This window comes from Balaenoptera physalus (assembly GCF_965194825.1).
Source record: "Balaenoptera physalus genome assembly, chromosome: 5".
Lineage (NCBI taxonomy): Eukaryota > Metazoa > Chordata > Mammalia > Artiodactyla > Balaenopteridae > Balaenoptera > Balaenoptera physalus.
In genome coordinates, this window is record NC_138884.1 from 46,729,905 (window position 1) to 46,748,618 (window position 18,714).

Here is an 18,714-nt window from a genome sequence, read left to right on the forward strand (position 1 = left end):
AAAAAATGGTGTACTCATGACAATTACAGTCCTCGTTTCTGTAAGTGGTCAGTTATAGCTGGTCTTTGTAACTACTTTCTTATACCCATTCTGTATTCTTTCTATCTTCAGCAAGCACCTCAGCAGATCGTGGTTCTTCCCTGGTGGGTGACCAAATCCTTCCTTCTTGAATAGTCTGGGTCATTAGTAGCCCTGCCTAGACTGGGTTGTTGTAGTTTTCCACTGAGCTTAATCAAAGAACATGGTAATACTAAGGGATGCCTTAAGCGATCTACTATATCCAGATACACTTTTCCTTACCCGCCGGTGGGGTCCGCATTTCTGGGGGGCCGGGCGCCTCAAGCCGGAGAGGGGATGGCGGCTCCGTTGCCATAACGGAGAGCTGAAGCGGCAGCAGCAGCGAGAGCAGGGAAGAAAATAAGGCGGAGGGAGGGGACGCCGGAGAACCCGGGGGTCGCTCAGGCTCGGCCGCGAGGAGGCCCGGGGGTTCCTGCGGCTGGTGCCCTCTGTGGCCCGAGGAGGGGGCCCATGACGCCGCGAAGGCGCGGGCTCTGCCGTGCCCAACACTCGGCGGAGCGCGTCTCTCGGCTCCCGGCTCTCGCTGCTCAGCCGCCGCGGCCGCCGACCCGGGCGCAGCCCAGGAGACTGACCTCAGCGGATAAGCGGCGGCGGCGGTGGCGCCCCGCGCTCCCTCAAGAGTTCTTTATATGTTCTTTATAGATACAAGTTCTTTATCAAATACGTTACTTACAAGTATTTTCTCCAGTCCATGGCTCCTATTTCGATTTTCTTAACTGTGAATGCTTTTTTCAAAGAGCAGACATTTTTATCATGATGAAGTCCAGTTTATTGATTTTTTCTTTTATGTATTGTGATTTTAGTGTCATATCAAAGAAATATTTGCCTAACCCAAGTTCACAAAGATTTTCTCCTATGTTTTCTTGTAAAAGTTGTATAATTTTAGGTTTTACAATTAGGTCTACAATCCATTTTGAGCTAACTTTTGTATAAAGTGTGCGATATGAATGAAAATTTATTTTTTGTTTACACAAGGATCAAATTGCTCCAGGACTATCTGTTGAACAGACGATCTTTTCTCTACTGAGTTGCCTTTGTAGCACAAAATCAAAACTATTATGTCATGAGTTTTGCCCAAACCCAGTCAAATTCCCATCTTGAAAATCCACCTTAAACCATTGGAGTTCAGACCCCTAATCTTGTAAATATGTTCCCACAACTCCTGCTTCTGATAACTGCTAAGATTCTGCCAAGGTGTGGTGTTCTCACTCGCTGATGGAGGTTTAAAAAACTTAGCGGTGCTTCATGGAGAGATAACCAACTGACAAATTCCAACCCAATCTGATAATTTCTTTATTTTAAATTGAAATAATTATTTAAGAATGTGTTTAGATAGGAGATATTATACATAATTAGGGTTCATTTTGTCAGGTGTGATTTCACAAGGAATTTTTTTATCATAACTTAAGATTTACTGTTGTGAAAAATATTTGACAGTAGCTTTTGAAAAGCACAATTAGTCAAATTTGCACTTAAAATTATAATTCTTTTATTTTTCAATTAGAACTGTTTATCCTTTCATATTTAATAAGGGCTTCATAGGAGTGCTTCTCACTTTTATTTGTTTATTCATTCAAAAATTACTTTGGGGAAACATTAGTTTGTAACACTGCAACAAGAAACTACAGGAACTATAGGACTAAAAACAGTAACATTTGGTCACAGCAACTCGTGGCAAACATAATATAAACTACAGCTTAGAGACCACGATGGTATAGATTAAATCTTTGGGATAGAAATGAGTGATCCAAAATGCATTAGGTTATAAAACATATTCTTATTAGCTTCTTGTATTTATTTCTGTTAGTAATTATAAATATAAGCCATTTATTGAAGTCTCATGATATTTCTAGCCGTGACCATTTTCCAGGAAGTGTTTGTATAAAATACACGTGATTTTATTCTCATATTAAAAATGTGGATACTGAGGGCTTCCCTGGTGACGCAGTGGTTAAGAATCCACTTGCCAATGCAGGGGACACGGGTTCGAGCCCTGGTCTGGGAAGATCTCACATGCTGCGGAGCAGCTAAGCCTGCAAGCTACAACTACTGAAGCCCGCGCCTAGATCCCGTGCTCTGCAACAAGAGAAGCCACCGCAATGAGAAGCCTGCGCACCGCAAGAAAGAGTAGCTCCCGCTTGCCGCAGCTAGAGAAAGCCCACGAGCCCAAGGCAACCAAAAATAAAATAAATAAACATAAATAAATTTTTTTTAAAATGTGGATACTGAGATTTAGAGAGCTCTGGTGAGGAGCAGAGCTCCAACGCCTTCCTTGTCTCCTATCCTGTTGGGCTCTGTACCCTCTCCTTCCCTAGGTCCACAGAGCCTCAAGTCTATTGAAACTGATTTGGTCCTCTCTCCTCAACGTCAACCTGCCTGTTTTCTTTGTTACTTCTTTGCTCTAATACACTACCCAGATCGTGGCTTGGAGGATTTGTATGCGGGGTTATTTACCATACACAATTAGGAAACCCCTCCCCGTGTGTTCTTCGGTCTCTGGCCATGGCGTTGGCAGTAGTCTGGGCTCACTCTCACTTATCACTGAGCCTCTGATTGGAGTCCTGGCGGCCGAGGCACTGTCACTCATGACAGCACAGCCTTTCTCCTTTGATACTTTCATAATCTGAAAATGAAATGCACATCTTTCACTGGTGGATTAGAAATAGAATTTTCTTCTCTACTTTTCGTTTGCAGACTAGGTTTTAAAGCCTCAAGTGACTGTGTGAACTTTATCTTGTCTCTGCCAGCAGTCTGCATCAGCAGCATGGGGTGACTTTGGTTGCTAGACCTTTCTCATGCTATCCACCCATCAAATGGCTTCAACCCAGGGTCCCAGGAGTGTGTTGGTTTCCTGAGGAACAAAATCCTATCTTCCAATAGAACGCTTACTTCCAGCTACTCACTGGAACATACAGAGTCATACAGTGTTTGTAAACCTAGCTTTTCTTCTTACTACTTGGAGATTAATCCTATAATGCCCTCATTCTTCCAGAACAATAGTTCTCCACATGAGAATTAAACAACTGCTTCTTTAAGCCACATTGAGCCACATCTGGCAGGAAATGTTGTACTGAAAATTGGAAGATCTAACTGGTGGCTGGATTTGACATCGCTGAGTCTTTTGTAATATTCTCTGCTTCATTTTGCTGAGAAATGAAAGTTTGCATTAGGTGGTCTGGAGTTGTGAAACACAAATGTGGACATATGGAAAAAATTCTCAAAGCTCTTTTTATTTTTCTTGAAGTGACAATATTGCCTTATGTTTAAATCCACTGAGTAGAATAATATTACTTATTTAAAAGCCTACATATTTTCAGCTTTATAATATCAGGCACGCCTATGGAAAGAAGCCTTTCATCAGAGAGGGGAAATAGTTAGTATTTAGAATGACAATTGTAATTTTAGCAGTTTAACTGGGACTTTTTATTTTTTATTATTTGGTTAAAGGGCCAGATAGTAAATATTTAGGCTCTGTGGGCCTGCAACTCCTGAACGCTGCCACTGCAGAGTGAAAGCAGCCTTGGACTGTACTTAATGAATGGGTGTGGCAGTGTTTCAATGAAACATTGTTTAGACAGGAACAAAGCAGATTTGGACCTCATGCCAGTTTGTTGACCCTTACCCTCGAAAAAACTTTGAGTTTCACATTCTTTTTTTATATCCCCATGACCCTCCTTTTTAAAATCATCTGCCATCTATACCGTGCAGTGCAATGTTAGGTTGCCAGATTTATATTTGTTGATTGTAAGTATGTCTCCCAAACTATATATTTATATGAAATTCAAATTTATCTGGGCATGGTGTATTTTACCTGGCAACCCTATCCCAGTGACCTTTTTCCCACATATTCCACCTTAATTTGGAGCTTGATGTCCTTCCCTAGATCAAAATCTTCTTTGGAAAATGTCTGAAGTTCTTAAAGATCAGCTGAGGGGGAATTTAGGGCCACACTGCCTTTCCTACAATTGCCTTTGTTGCATGTTAGGAACAATAATGAAGGAAAAGGAACAAAGTTTTTGTCTCAGGCTAAATACAAACACATCTGTACTTGTGCAAGAGAGGTTTGGTGGAGCCGTAATTTCCTTTCCATTCCCTGAACATCTGCCCTGGTCACAGGTTACCTATTGTTTCTAGGTAAGTGAATCCTGATGGAGTCAACATGGAGGACGATATTCAGAGAAGAGGGGTCTTAAAGGGATATGATACAGAAGAGAACCTACCTAGTACAGAGTAAATGCTTCAGTGCATACATGTTCATTATCATTCCCTAGTCCTTTAACATCCCAATTATTTCAATTCATTCAATATAAAATATTCAAAGAAAAATTCTGCCCATATACTCTGTACTTGCTTAATAAATAAGCCTCATTAAAGTTAAAATTTAGAAGAATGAGACTATACAAGTCACAAGATCAAGGTATTATTTCAGTCATTCTAAATGATGTTGGTATTTGCGTTCAAATTACATTGCACGCTGGCTCTGAAAGGGGCAGAATTATTTTCCAGAAAATGTTGGCAAAGATCTGCTAGGCTGTGAGAAGTTGGTTCTCATGTACTCTGGGCTGTGAGAGAACACTGTCTTTTCCCATAAACACGAGGGAAGGTGAAAGGGCTCTGGGGACTTCTGATGGGGAAGATAATGAAAGGTGCCTTCATACCTCAGCTGTTCAGCACCATTAACCTTCCCAGTAATTGAAACACACAAAAGGGGGGGGGGGGGTAAGTGAGAGGCCTCCCTCTCGTCTATTACCTGGCAGGTACAATTACTTAAGCCTTCAAATAAAGGAACGACTTTAGGTTCCTTTTAAACCATTCTTTACAAAAAAATCAACCAAAGCTTTTTGTTTTTTAACTCTAATGTTATAATCATTTCTTTCTTTTGATTTGTGCCTGTGGATTAAAGCATACCCAGCTCAATAAGGTGGGCATTTGTTATTTAATTAATGTAACTAATAAAGTCCACCATGTAGAAAAGGTTACAGCAACAAAAAAAAGAGGTCTTAAAGGTTTACCATAGGAGACCAATTTACGATTCAAAGTGGTTTTAGACTGACAGGCAAAAATAAGATTTCATTTTCCACATGGAAATGAAAAATACAAATGCAACATTTTAATCTAGTTCAAGCTGAGGAATAACATCATATTGTAATTACAATACAAGGAAAATGAACCTAATCCTATAAATGTGTGTATGGACATGAAGGAAACTAGTTTTCATCAGTTATGTCAATGACATAACAATAGAGCAATGGAAGTGTGTGTGTGTGTGTGTGTGTGTGTGTGTGTAGGGAGTTGTTATTAACACTTCTCTATGCGAATTATACATGTACATATAAGAATGTATTTCTGTGATAAGACAAGAACATCTAGAAAAGCATTTTAAAAAGTAGTTATCTTTGCAAAAGCTAAAAGTTCCTATAATTAAAAAGCAAGTCATCCAGCTCATGTCACATACTCACAGTATCATCCAGTGGCATTTATATCAAAACTTGCTATTATAAGTTAGATTGTATTTGCTTTTGAATCTACTTGAATTATGCAGCCATTATTTGAGCTAAATTACAAAAATGTTAAATGTTTCTATTATCTAAATCACGATGAAACAGAAAGATATTTCAAAGTTTCTGATACAATTTTTTTTTCTTTTTTAAAGGGGAAGAGGAGGAAATGAGGAGTCTTTTGTTTTTTTTTAATTGATTGATTGATTGATTGCTATGTTGGGTCTTCGTTTCTGTGCACGGGCTTTCTCTAGTTGCGGCAAGCGGGGGCCACTCTTCATCGCGGTGCGCGGGCCTCTCACTATCGTGGCCTCTCTCGTTGCGGAGCACAGGCTCCAGAAGCGCAGGCTCAGTAGTTGTGGCTCACGGGCCTAGTTGCTCGGCAGCATGTGGGATCTTCCCAGACCAGGGCTCGAACCCGTGTCCCCTGCATTAGCAGGCAGATTCTCAACCACTGCGCCACCAGGGAAGCCCTCTGATACAATTTTAAGTGAAAATGGTGAGAAAGTGAAGCTGCCAGATGGCAAATATTTAATTTCTGCTCACTTTTCTTCCATCACAAATACCCTGTGCTGGGCAGAGACTGAGGTCTAAATGGTCCTCATTCTTCACGCTCCTGGATTCACCCTCTTTGCCACATGGCTTTTCAGCTCCTTTTACTGAAGAGGCAGAATCTGTTCTCCCGACCCTTGATCCCGAGTTAGGTTATGAGATTTACTTCGGTCAATGGAATGCCAGCTGATGTGACACACGAAGATCAGAACAGACTTGTATTTTTCTGCTTCTTCTCTTAGTTCTGTGCCACCGCGGTGAGAGGTGCCTGGGTTTGTTTGCTGCGCAATGATACACAAGTCCAGTCATCTCAGATGGGGCCATTCTCCATCAGCGGACAACAGCCTCCCCAAGGCAGGTGCGCAGGAGACCAGAACACCTGCTGAGCCAAGAGTGTGGTCTTGAGACCCCTGAGCTCAGTAAAGTGGTGTCTGCCACTGAGGTTTCTGGTTGATTCACAGCATTATTATGGCAGTAAATAACGGATATTGCTGCTTATGTTTTTTAACTCCCATTTTTCAGTTACATTTCTATTTGGAATAGTGTGGTAAAGTAGATGTCAATGGATTCAATGTTTTTCTAGAGTTTCTGTATTCCTTTTTAAAAACAGCTTTGAGATATAATTCACCTACTGTACAATTCACCTACTTAAAGTGTCCAAATCAATTGTTTTTTTGTATATTCACAGAGTTGTGCATTCATCTCCACAATCTATTTTATCAATTTTATTGATAAAAAAAATTTTGGAAATTTTATCAATTTCCAAAAAAAGAAATCTTTCTTTTTCTAGCCTACAATTCTCCCATCTCCCACAGCCCCAAGCAAACACTCATCTACTTTCTGTCTCTATAGGTTTGTCCTTTTTGACATTTCATATCAATGGGCTCATATAATATATGGTTCCTTATGACTAACTAATTTCACTCAGAGTATTTTCAAGATTCCTCTACATTGGAGTACTTCACTCATCAGTACTTCAGCCTAAAAAAATATCACTGGAATTATGGAATAAACTTAATCCTTAAAGGTGTGTTTTTTTAATTAACCAGCACTATTACGAGTTCTCAGTCTTGCTTTCAATTTAAAAAGACTTTTAATGATAATCATTAAAATGCTTATGGTTGAATTTAGATTCAATTCTGTGCAATAAAATCAAATTGGTTATAACACAATAAAGGCCGTATATGAGAAGCCCATAGCTGATGTCATACTCTGTGCTTTTCCTCTAAGATCAAGAATAAGAGAAAGATGCCCACTCTCGCCACTTTTATTCAACATAGTATTAGAAGTCCTAGTCAGAGTAATTAGGCAAAAAAAAAAAAAAAGGAAATCAGCAGCACCCAGCTGGAAAGGAAGAAGTAAAATTGTCAATATTTGCAGATGACATGATATTATATATAGAAAACCCTAAAGACTCCACCAAAAAAACACTGTTAGAACTAATAAACAACTTTAGTAATGTTGCAGAATACAAAATCAATATACAAAAATTGGTTGCATTTCTATATGCTAGTAATAAAACAATACCACTCACAATTGCATCAAAAGAATAAAATACCTATGAATAAATTTAACCATGGAGGTGAAAGACCTGTACATTGCAAACTATAAGACACTGATGAAAGTAACTGAAGGAGACACAAATAAATGGAAAGATATTCTGTGGCTCAAAGATTAGAAGAGTTAATATTGTTAAACTGTCCATACTACCAGAAGCAATCTACAGATTCAATTCAATCCCTATCAAAATTCCAATGGCATTTTACACAGAAACAGAGCAAAAAAATCCTAAAATGTGTAAGGAACCACAAAACACCCTGAATAACCAAAGCAATCTTAAGAGAGAACAAAGCTGGAAGCATCATGCTTCCTGATTGTAAGTTATATTACAAAACTATGGTATGGTATTGGTATAAAAAGAGGCACATTGATGAATGGAGCAGAATAGAGAGCTCAGAAATAAACGCACACATATATGGTCACTTAATTTATGACAAAGGAGCCAAGAATATACAATGGGGAAAGGACAGTCTGTTCAACAAATGGTGTTGGCAAAACTGGACAGCCACATGCAAAAGAATAAAACTAGACTACTACCTTACACCATACAAAAATTAACTCAAAATGGAATAAAGACTTGAATTTAAGACCTGAAATCATAAAACTCCTAGAAGAAAACATATACGGTAAGCTCCTGGACATTGGTCATGGCCATGATTTTTTGGATATGACACCAAAAGCAAAGGCAATAAAAGTAAAAATAAACAAGTGAGACTACATCAAACTAAAAAGCTTTTGTACAGTAAAGGAAACCATCAACAAAATGAAAAGGCAACCAATTGAATGGGAGAAATATTTGCAAATCATGTATCTGATAATGGGCTAATATCTAATATATATAAAGATCTCGCACAACTCAATAGCAAACAAACAATCTAATTAAAAATGGGCAAAGGATCTGAATAGACATTTTTCCAAAGAACACATACAGTTGACCAACAGGTATAGGAAAAGATGTTCAACGTCACTAATCATCAGGGAAATGCAAATCGAAACCACAATGAGATATCACTTCACACCTGTTTGTATGATTATCATCAAAAGGTAAGAAATAACAAGTGTTGGCAAGGATATGAAGAGAAGGAGACACTTGTGCACTCTTGGTGGGAATGTAAATTGGTACAGACAGTATGGAAAATAGCATGGAGTTTCCTCAAAAGATCAAAACTGGGACTACCATATGATCCAGCAATTTCACTTCTGTGTATTTGTACAAAGAAAATGAAAACACTAACTCCAAAAGATATATGCACACCCATGTTTATTACAGAATTATTTACAATAGTTAAGACATGGGAACAACTTCAGTGTTCATTGATGGGTGAATGGATAAAAAAATGTGATACACACACTGGAATACTATTGAGCCATTAAGAAAAAGGAAATTGTGCCATTTGTGACAACATGGAGGGACTTCGAGAGCATTATGCTAAGTGAAATAAGTTAGAGAAAGATAACCTCTGGTCTCACTGATATGAGTAATCTTAAAAAGAAAAAAAAGGAGCTCATAAATACAGAGAAGAGATAGTTGGTTGCCAGACTGGGGGGGTGGGGATGGGGGTGGGAAGTAGGTGACATGAGTGAAGGGGGTTCAAAAGGTACAAATTTCCAGTTATAAAATAAATAAGCCACAGGGATGTAATGTATAGCATGGTGAATATAGTTATTAATACTGTATTGCATATTTACAAGTTGCTGCAAGTAAATCTTAAAAGTTCTCATCACAAGAAGAAAGAAAAAAATCTGTGACTGTGTATGGTGATTGATGGTAACCAGATTTACTGTGATGTTCATTTTGCAATACACACAAATGTCAAATCATTGAATTGTACACCTGAAACTAATATAGTGTTCTATGTCAATTATACCTCAATAGAAAAATTCTTAGGTCAAGATCAGATGTTGATTTTAATTTTAAATTAGAAAAGGACTTTTAAGGATGCACTCAACTCTGCCTCCCTCTTCCTACCCCAAAGGAGTAAAGAAAAATTGTGACCTTTTATGCCTTTCATAAAATTAGAAATTTTGTTTAAAGGGTATAATATATCTCAATTTAAAAAGTTTAAAAAAAAAAAAGAATTTTTTTTCCTGGACACTCATGTAGTTGATTCTGTGAATTTATCCTTCTTTGTGATATGATAGAAGGAAGTTCTAGAATCTCCCTTTTCTCTATATGTATGCACCTCAGCTGCTGCCATCAGTGGACATGTGTGCAAGATGCTATTGGAGACTCTGGTGCTTGAATTGGGTAGAATGCTGGACAGCTGACTCTGCACTTCATTTTAACGTTAAGCCTCTCTGATTCTACTTGTGCCAGAATGTCAGGAAAAGTGTGTTGTTTATGCACAATCCTGTGAAATGTTTATTAAGCACTTTTGGAAATACCATGCAGTATTGCTTTTATACTTCAAGTTCTTAGTTGTGGTTTGTTCTATCTTAGATACCAGTGTTTGTTAGTCCCCAAAAGTCCTACTGGGTTGAAATGGGCTGAATTGGAAAGAAATAGTATGAGCAGATAAGGTAGGGGGTCTATGGAGAAAGAAAACCAGGCATGGCTTTCTGGACATAAGAGAACACCTATTAATTTAGTACAAGCCATTTTGTGATCTAAGCCTGGCCAGAGTGCTTGCCCTTGAACAGGTCTCAGTAATGAAGGATCTTAAGGGAAAACAAGAATGCTGACTGTTATCAGGCAAGAGAAGTAGCACTAGTAATAATGTATCAGTTGTAAAGACTTGCAGTTCTGTTTCCATGGTAAAGATTAGCCTGAAGCACTCAAGCACCAGGTCAAACGGAACCTAAGGGATGATGGCGTTGACCTTTTCTGACCCTCCGGATTTCAATCAACTAAAGCCTGGGCTCTGCCTACCTCCCAAGTCCTTTCATGAATATACATGTACCCTTAGCTTAAAACTTCCCCAGTTTTGCTGTTTGGGGAGACACCGCTTTGGGAAAGATCCCTGGTGTTCTACTTACTTGCTGCAAGTAACAAATCCTTCCTTCTCTCACTCTTTGTCTTGGTTGTGTCTTTTGGCTCGACACCCACCAAGAGGCAAACTTAGTTTTTCGGATAACAATATGAGGCTGACTATTCTCTAGCTGAGATTTATGTAATTAGATGCATAATCCTTTGGTTGTTAAAACCAGGGCTTCCAAGGGCTAGTTATAGGGAACATAGCTCATCAGAGATAACCTGCAAAGACACCGTGCAGCGTGTTTTTTATCACACATGTGACAATTCTTCTCCCTGCAGTCTGTCTCTCCATAATCGTTCTTCAGGATTTGTTGCCTGGGGGCTTATGGGAAAAATGACTCCTAATAGAAATACTATTATATTTTATTCACAGTATTCTTTCAGAGGATTTAATGATAAATCTGTTCCCATTACAAGAGTAAAGTTAAATGTATTCCCAGATTTAGATAAAACACGCAGAAATAATTTACAGGGAGAAAACTGCTGAATAAAGAAGAAAAATGAATGGAGTCATGTTTTGATCTATGGAGAGCATTGAGAAAGGATTTCATTCGGGTGGGGTGAGTTGATCCTTCCCCTTCTCGGTAGGGAATCCTGAGTGCACAGACTGCTCCCAGGTGAGCAGGAAAACAGAAGACTTTGGTCAGGAAATGCCAAGGGTGTAGTTTCACTTAGAATATACTTTCCTAGGCAGCCTGTCTGCACTTACACATATGAGGGTCCACACACTTCTGAACATCGGAAGTTGATTTCTTGTCTTTTATTTGTGACGTGTGCTGATTTCAAGTTCTCTTTTGTGTTTGGTGTGAACTCTGCAGACACATACATATATGCGCGTGTGTGATTTGTGGGGTTTGAATCATCACTTATAGAAATGTGCAAGATTAGATCTACACTTTTGTTCACCTTTCCTTTGTTTTGATTTTTTAAAATTTAATTTAATTTTATATTGGAGTATAGCTGATTTACAATATTGTGTTAGTTTCAGTTGTACAGCAAAGTGATTCAGTTATACATATACATGTATCCATTCTTTTACAGATTCTTTTCCCATATACATTATGACAGAATGTTGAGTAGAGTTCCCTGTGCTATACAGTAGGTCCTTGTTGATTATCTGTCATCTTTCTTACATAAAAGAGCAAAGGGCTGTGGAAACAGGTCACAGAATGCAGCGGACTGCCCGTGACCTGCAGGGATTTAGCTTGGAGGCCTTGGCGGTCCCGTTAGGCATCCTTTCTCCTCTGAGCCTGGAGCTCTAGCATCAGCCTACCTGATCCAGCGCCCTGTGGATGAGCATGGTGTTAAGTACTTGACATTCATTTTCTCCTGTAACCCTTGGATCAGTTGTCTGCTGGTAAGACTTCTATTATCTTATGAAACAGACAACGAAGCTGAGGATCACAGATGCTGAGCAGCTGCCGCGGGTCTCACGGGTGGGTACCAACTCCCAGGGCAGCTCTGGGGCTGGTACGTGGAATGCTCAGCAGTTTCCATCCCTTTGTGGGGGTTTCAGACCTGTAATTTCATAATGGCTCTATGACTGGCTATCATCACCATTCTACACACAAGAAAAGTGAAGCACAAAGCCACGAAGTCTCCAGCGAAAGAAGGCAGCTGGAAAGGGGTAAAACCAGGAGTCGCATCAGCTGTCTGCTAGCAAGTCCCTGCTTTGGGCCCTGCTTTGCCTGGTCTCTTCAAACCTCCTCACCTGGGGCTGCCCTTGTCTTGGAAGATCATGTAACAGCCCCAGTGCTGTCCAGTGGTCAATGCTGTGCACCGCACAAGGACATCTGCCTGCAAATCTCAATCCCTCGTGGGCTGTTTCATCTCTGACTTGGAAAATCCATCCTGAATGTCTGCTCAAGTAATTTACCAGCATTGCCCTTTTTGGTTTTAATTGACATCAATTATTGAGGCGCCTTCTAACCCATTTTAAATGGATTTCCCATGAACAACTGAATAGAGTTTTCGCAGGTGACAACTTTTCTGTTTCAGAGACCTGAGGGCCAGTGAGAAGGGGTTTCAGAGCTCAGCTGACCTGGTCCAAGTCTGGCTTGCTTTGTGACACATCCATTAAACTCTCTGAGGTTAGTCTGTCTATCCATTAAATTGGCATAGTAACATTTACTTCAAAGGAATGCTGTGACCATTTATTTAGATTACACACACACACACACACAGACACACACACAGACACACACACACAGACTGTCTGTTGTATAGGCTTTAACAAATATTAGACACTTAATGTAAATCATTAATTTATATTTGCTTTATAAATTAGAAATACCATATTCAGGTTCTGGGACATGTATTAGGCACTAGGAAAATGTCTGACTAATAAATGAAGGTCACTCTACCGCTTGTGGCTTTTTTCAAGGTTCTAAATGCACCCTCCGAGCAAGCTTTGCTCAGTGTTTCCCAGGACTGCTGATTGATGGGGTGGGTGGGAAGAGTTCCTGATTCCCAGGGGCCCTGAGTAGGAGTGGAGAAAGCTGGAAAGTTGGGATCAGAATCTACATATTTGGGTCAAATTCTACTTGTAAATTCTGTGGCCTTGCCAAGCTATTTACATTTTCTATTCCTGTTTTTGTTTTTTACCCAGGTTGCAGAATAGAAATAATAAAAACAGCTTTTCTGCTTTGTTCTCAGGCATATAATGAATGCCCTACTCAAGGTTAAAGTTACTTTCATATTCTGATCACTTTGGATGGTGCAAGAATGCCTGGACACTGTTCCTAAGTCTCAGCACATTTGTCATGAGTCTGGTCACAGTTTTAGGAGAGTATTGATCCTAGTGATGCCATGCTCATCCCTCCTTCATTTACATCTGCTGGCGGCCTCTTTAGGAAGTAGAGGAGGCCATGTGACTTACCTCAAGGTCATGGATCTTGAAATCCTTCTTCCTCCATGGGCCATCAGGCCTCTATCTGTATACTCGGAAACAATTTATCTATTTATCTGCCTATCTATCTATCCATTTATTTATCTATCCATTTATTTATTTATTTAAGATGCCTTTTATATTCCATCATTTTTCAATATGAACTTTTGGGTAACTGTATTAAAGAATTTGAATGGAAAGGAATACACATACAGTATATAGAAGTTGATTCAAAACTCTTCATTCTTCAATTAAGTGTATTCAGTTTACCTACTTAACATAAGGTCACTTCCGTGATGATATTTGGAGTAAGATTCCTTCTCCCAGGATGCCAGTTTTTAGTTTTATATATCTGCTGACCACAATTCTCAAATCTCCAAGTAGGAATATACATAATGAAATGCTGACATTATAGTAGAAGTCGGGTCGGTGTTTTAATTAATTATTTTTTAATTTTAATTTTTTCCAGCTTTATTGAGATGTATTTTGACACATAACACTGTATATATAACCGTATATATTTCGAAATGATTACCATAATAAGGTTCTTTAGGTTTTTATTTTTAAATATGAATCATTAAATGAGTTGAGAAAACAAAAGCAGTCTTTTTTACAACAGTTCTCAGTACATGTAAATATTTTCTTCAAACCGGGTTAGTTACTTGTCCTAACTTCTTTTCAACCAAAAAAAAAGAAACTCACATTTTTCCTAGCATCGGTGTTAATGCTCAAGCATCATCAGCGTGGTGAAGCTCGGTCTCAGACTGAAGTCCACTGACCTGCTCAGCTGTTCAGAGTGGGAAACCTGCCGGTGAAGGAGCTAGGACCGCGGATTCGGATTCGGATTCGGAGCGAGCGCAGGTTGAAGACCTTCACCGACTTGACTCGCACTTCCTCCCGCCACCGTCAGGAGCGCCCGGGACGCGTGGAGCTCGTAGCGCGGAGGGAGCGGGTGGGGGTGGGGTGGGGGTGTGGCTGCAGGTTGGGGCTCCCGCCCCGCGGGCTGCGCGGGTTCGCCGAGCCCGGAGGAGGGAGCGCTAGCTACCCCGAGCGGGAGGGAGCTTGCAGACTCCGGCTCAGAGCAGCTGTCTGGACACCTTGGGTTTTGGGGTGGGGAGCCCCGGCGACTGTGAACATGGACTCCGCCGCGGGAGCCTGTCTCAGGATGCTGTTTCTTTTGTCTGCCCAGCCCTGGAGTACATTAGCAGCAGGGAATACTTGTGAGTACAGCAAATCTTTTAAAACTTATACTGGCAACTGAGAATTCGTGTTTTTTTTAAAAAAAATTGAATTTTACAAATGGAATCACTGGTCTGCCTCTGAAAATGAGGCATTTAAAAAACATCGCAAAGTCCCAACGCTTGGATAGGATGGTTTACAATGGTTTTTCCACTTGTCAAGTCTGTAATACACAAAGCCTGTTTTGACTTGTCTGTGAGGTGAATTTTGTCTGTGTGCTGTTGTTTTGAATATTCATTGAGAAAGCTCAAGTTCTAGTAAAACCTAAAATTAGCATGAGAATATTGAGGTGGAGAGAGACCAGAGAGAGAGAATAGCAGGAGATGAAGACAGAAGAGCATGCCAATATGTCATTTATTTCTTTTTACTATGAATACATTTTGCAGGATTTATGTCAGAAAGGAAATCGTTGGCCGACCTGGCCGGGTCCTGCATTAGCGTAGATGTTTGCAGTTGGCGCCCTGCGGAATCGGGTACCAAGAACTGGGGCGCTGCAGCGGCGGGCAGGTTCCGCAGCAGAGCCCAGGCGGCAAACCTGGTTAGTCCCCAGAATTACGAGAAGGATAGACCCCTCAGAATTAGAAGGCTTTTGCTTAAAGGAAAAACATAACCTGCCATTCAGGTTCATTTGCAAGTGCACATGCTCGTATATTGTGATGTGCTGTGTTTCTCATTTTGTTGGTTCAGTGAAGATGTATTAACCTCTCAGTTCTGGACTGGCAATGTGAGTCTGATCTAAAGATGCTAGCCAAATTGATTCAGCCGACCTCAAGGCATTTTAATCTGGAAATCGGAAAAAGTTTTCGAAGTGTTATTCAGATTGAAATCTCCATCATAGGGCTTTTCTTTCCTTGAGGGATTGGAAGAAAGCCCCGTTAATCTTACATCCACACCCCATCCCCCTCAAAAAATTTTTTAAATCAGGTTGTAGGGAGTAAGGCAAGCTATTATGCATTTCAAGAAAGTGCTAGTAGGCATGTTAGAAACCGACCTTGCTGCTGGGTATCCAGTTTTATCTGGGGGTGGGGTGGGCTGGGGAACTCCGCCCTTACCAGGAAGTTTGTGCTAAAGTGAAAAGCATATTGTACAAATAGTTACCCTTCCAGCATTCATCCATATATGCCCCGAGGCTGTGATAAGTTTGTGTTGTCATCATTTAGTATCAGCTGATTTAATGCCATATTATATGAGTCACTCCTGAAAATGAGCCTTAGTCTCCTTTAAGAAAATACTGCCCCGTGTTTCAGACAGAATTTTAATTTAGCTTTGGGCACAATTTCCATGAATTAATTAAAATGGAGGCATTTACATGAAATCCTTAGGTCCTGCGGTAAAGCATTTATCACTTTGCTAAGACATTTAAAATGTAGTACTAAATGATTTGCTAGTATAAAAGAATTGTAGAATAATTTAACATAGTACACTGAGGTGCAATTAAAAAGTCACCAGAGGTCACTCTTACTTAAAGGAAACATGGCTTCAAAAATCCTTCCCTTATAAGAGAAGCAGAGTGCTGTGCTGCCTTTCTTGTCTCCTTAGTTGTGATTACAGGACATTGCAAGATCAGTTATTTTGATATTTCTTTATTTTCTGTTTGTATTTTATTCCCTGAAATCCGCAGAGGTATCATGTTCTTCATACTGAGCATCTTTTTTAAGAGTCACATGCTCTGAGGTGCTCCATGTCTGAATATCCAGGCAGATAGCCTTTTCTGAATTGAATATATCTCTAAGCTCAGTTCGTCTGGGTCTCTGGCTGACTCTTCAAATGTCAATGCTAGTTTTCACTTTTCAGCCTCTGTTTTATTTAGATGTGTTTAGTACTCTGATTAAAAGTTCAGTAAGTTAAAAGTACCTATGTAAATTTGCATGGCTAAGAACATTTTAGATACTATAGAGTCCTTGATCACTGCAAAGATGGCTACTATAGTTGTTCAAGTGTCAAGTATATATTTAAATGTCTTTGCAGACTTAAAGATTCATAGAGGGTACACAAACTGTGTTTGATAATTGCTTGCTAATCTCATTTGACAGTATCCTTTGTAGCAGTAGAAGTAATGGTGAATGAATCTTATTATAGTCTAGATTAGCTAATTTGACCAATTGGATTTTTCCTTAACTCTCGAATATTTGGGAGGTGTTTGTTTGTATGTGTAGATGTATATACAAGCAAGGTATTTCAAACCCATATTTGAAATTTGTTACTACATAAATCAAGGTAGAGGGTTCTTTTAGTCCTGTCCCATCCTTTGAGAAATTCTAAAGAGGAGTTTGCCAGCAGGATGGGATTTAGGCTACCAACAAGAAATCACGAACACCAGCATTTGCTCAAGTCTTTTGATCGCTAACCTTTTATTCCTAAGAAGTGTTTTAAGAACTCAAGTAATCTTTTCAGACAAGACTTTAAAACTAACAAAAATGAAATATTCTTAAGCCCTGATAAAATAATGAGAACTGTATGTAAATTTTTAAAAAGGTAAAGATCTTCTCCCCAAAAGGATACAGTGACATTTTTCCTCTATTTACAACTGGTTCTCAGTAGTAAATTAGTCAGACGGGGCGGGGGGGTGGGGGTGAGGTCAACCTGGGTGAGGTTCTGGCATAAGACATACTCTCATACAGGACTTGGTTGAAACATTTGACATCTCAGAAATTATCCATGTTTTGACACGAATCTTTATAATTAATGGGAAATTTTAAATCAGGAGGAGTCTACACAGAGCGAGAGTAATGTTTCTAAATAGCCAAAAACATGGGCTTTTTTTTTTTTTTCTCTTATTCTCTGTCTTTTTGAAGATAAAACAAGTTGAATGGACAGCATCCTCTAGGACCTGATATTTAAAAATTGTGCATCTCTACTTGGTCTGCCTTCTAGAACTCTTTGTATTTACTCAAGATTTAAGTGTTATTCTAATGGAGTTATCCTCTTAAATGGAATGCAAGAGGAAAGTTAGAATATAGATTCCAAGTTAGAGCCCTGTTTTCCAGAAGTTGTTGTGCAGACAGTGGTTGGTTTGCTCACTTCCTACCATGAGCCACAAGTGGAAGAGGGCAGTAGCTCTCTGTTTTAGGATTATCCCTGTGAATCTACTATTTGTTTATGAACTTTCAGATCTTTTGGGGGGGGGGAGGAAGAAGAGATATAATCTGAATAAGAAAATGTCAGTATTTTGATTGCATATTTAGTATTGTAAATCTGTCTCCTGGATCGCATGTCACTTTGAGGAGTAATGTTCACTCTTTCCCGATTAAGGAACAACACAATTGGAAGTTAATTTACAGCTGAATTATTTTCCCCATATAAGTAAAGTGCCAGCTATAGCTAGTAGCTGCTGTCCTCCCTAACTCTACTCCCCAGTGAAAAGAAAAAGGACTGAAGTCTCTGAAAAGGACTGAAGCCAGTGTTAGACATTTCAGCCGCTGTTGATGGTGATTATTTGACGTAAGTGATGATATTTGTAGACCCAGAGGTTCAATTTAGTGAGTGTTACACACTCATCCGCACCTTGTTAAATCTCAGTACTTGTAATTTTCTCTAGAAGTCTTGTTTTGTTTCCTTCCCCTGTCAAAAGTGCCCTTCTTGTTGTGAGAAGAAAAGATGTATTTCTGGCCCACTACAGGTGGGGCACACAACTTGAATCACTGTTCTAGGAGTGGTAATCAGGATTTGTTTTTATCCAACAATGTCTCCTCCCTGTTATGTCCTGCATATGTATGAGAGGTCTCTGCCCTTGGTTGGGGGAGCAGATCAAGCCCATTTTGTTGGCCAGCATGGGAGACAAACATCATGTGCTCTTCATGTAATACCTAGTGCTTGATCTAGGCAAATATATTAGCACCTCAATTTGAAGATTTGTATCAGATTTGAATCCTTTCTTCACTGGAGCAATGGCTCCTATGTGCTAAAGTGTTACTGTATCATCTTTA

General features: G+C 39.6%; 2 long non-coding RNA genes and 1 pseudogene across 4 annotated transcripts in view; 2 read left to right on the forward strand and 1 right to left on the reverse strand.

Moving 5' to 3' along the window:
- Positions 1 to 18,714, reverse strand: part of LOC309661498 (stearoyl-CoA desaturase 5 pseudogene) — a 152,510-nt pseudogene that overhangs the window by 16,796 nt on the left and 117,000 nt on the right. The gene's annotated exons all lie outside the window — the stretch shown is intronic.
- LOC309661720 overlaps positions 1 to 18,714 on the forward strand; it is a 145,777-nt gene that overhangs the window by 15,962 nt on the left and 111,101 nt on the right. The window lies entirely within an intron of this gene.
- Positions 6,144 to 14,375, forward strand: LOC309661742. Its single transcript, XR_014264241.1, has 3 exons — positions 6,144 to 6,486; positions 12,661 to 12,752; positions 14,263 to 14,375. It is a non-coding gene; the product is annotated as an uncharacterized lncRNA (long non-coding RNA).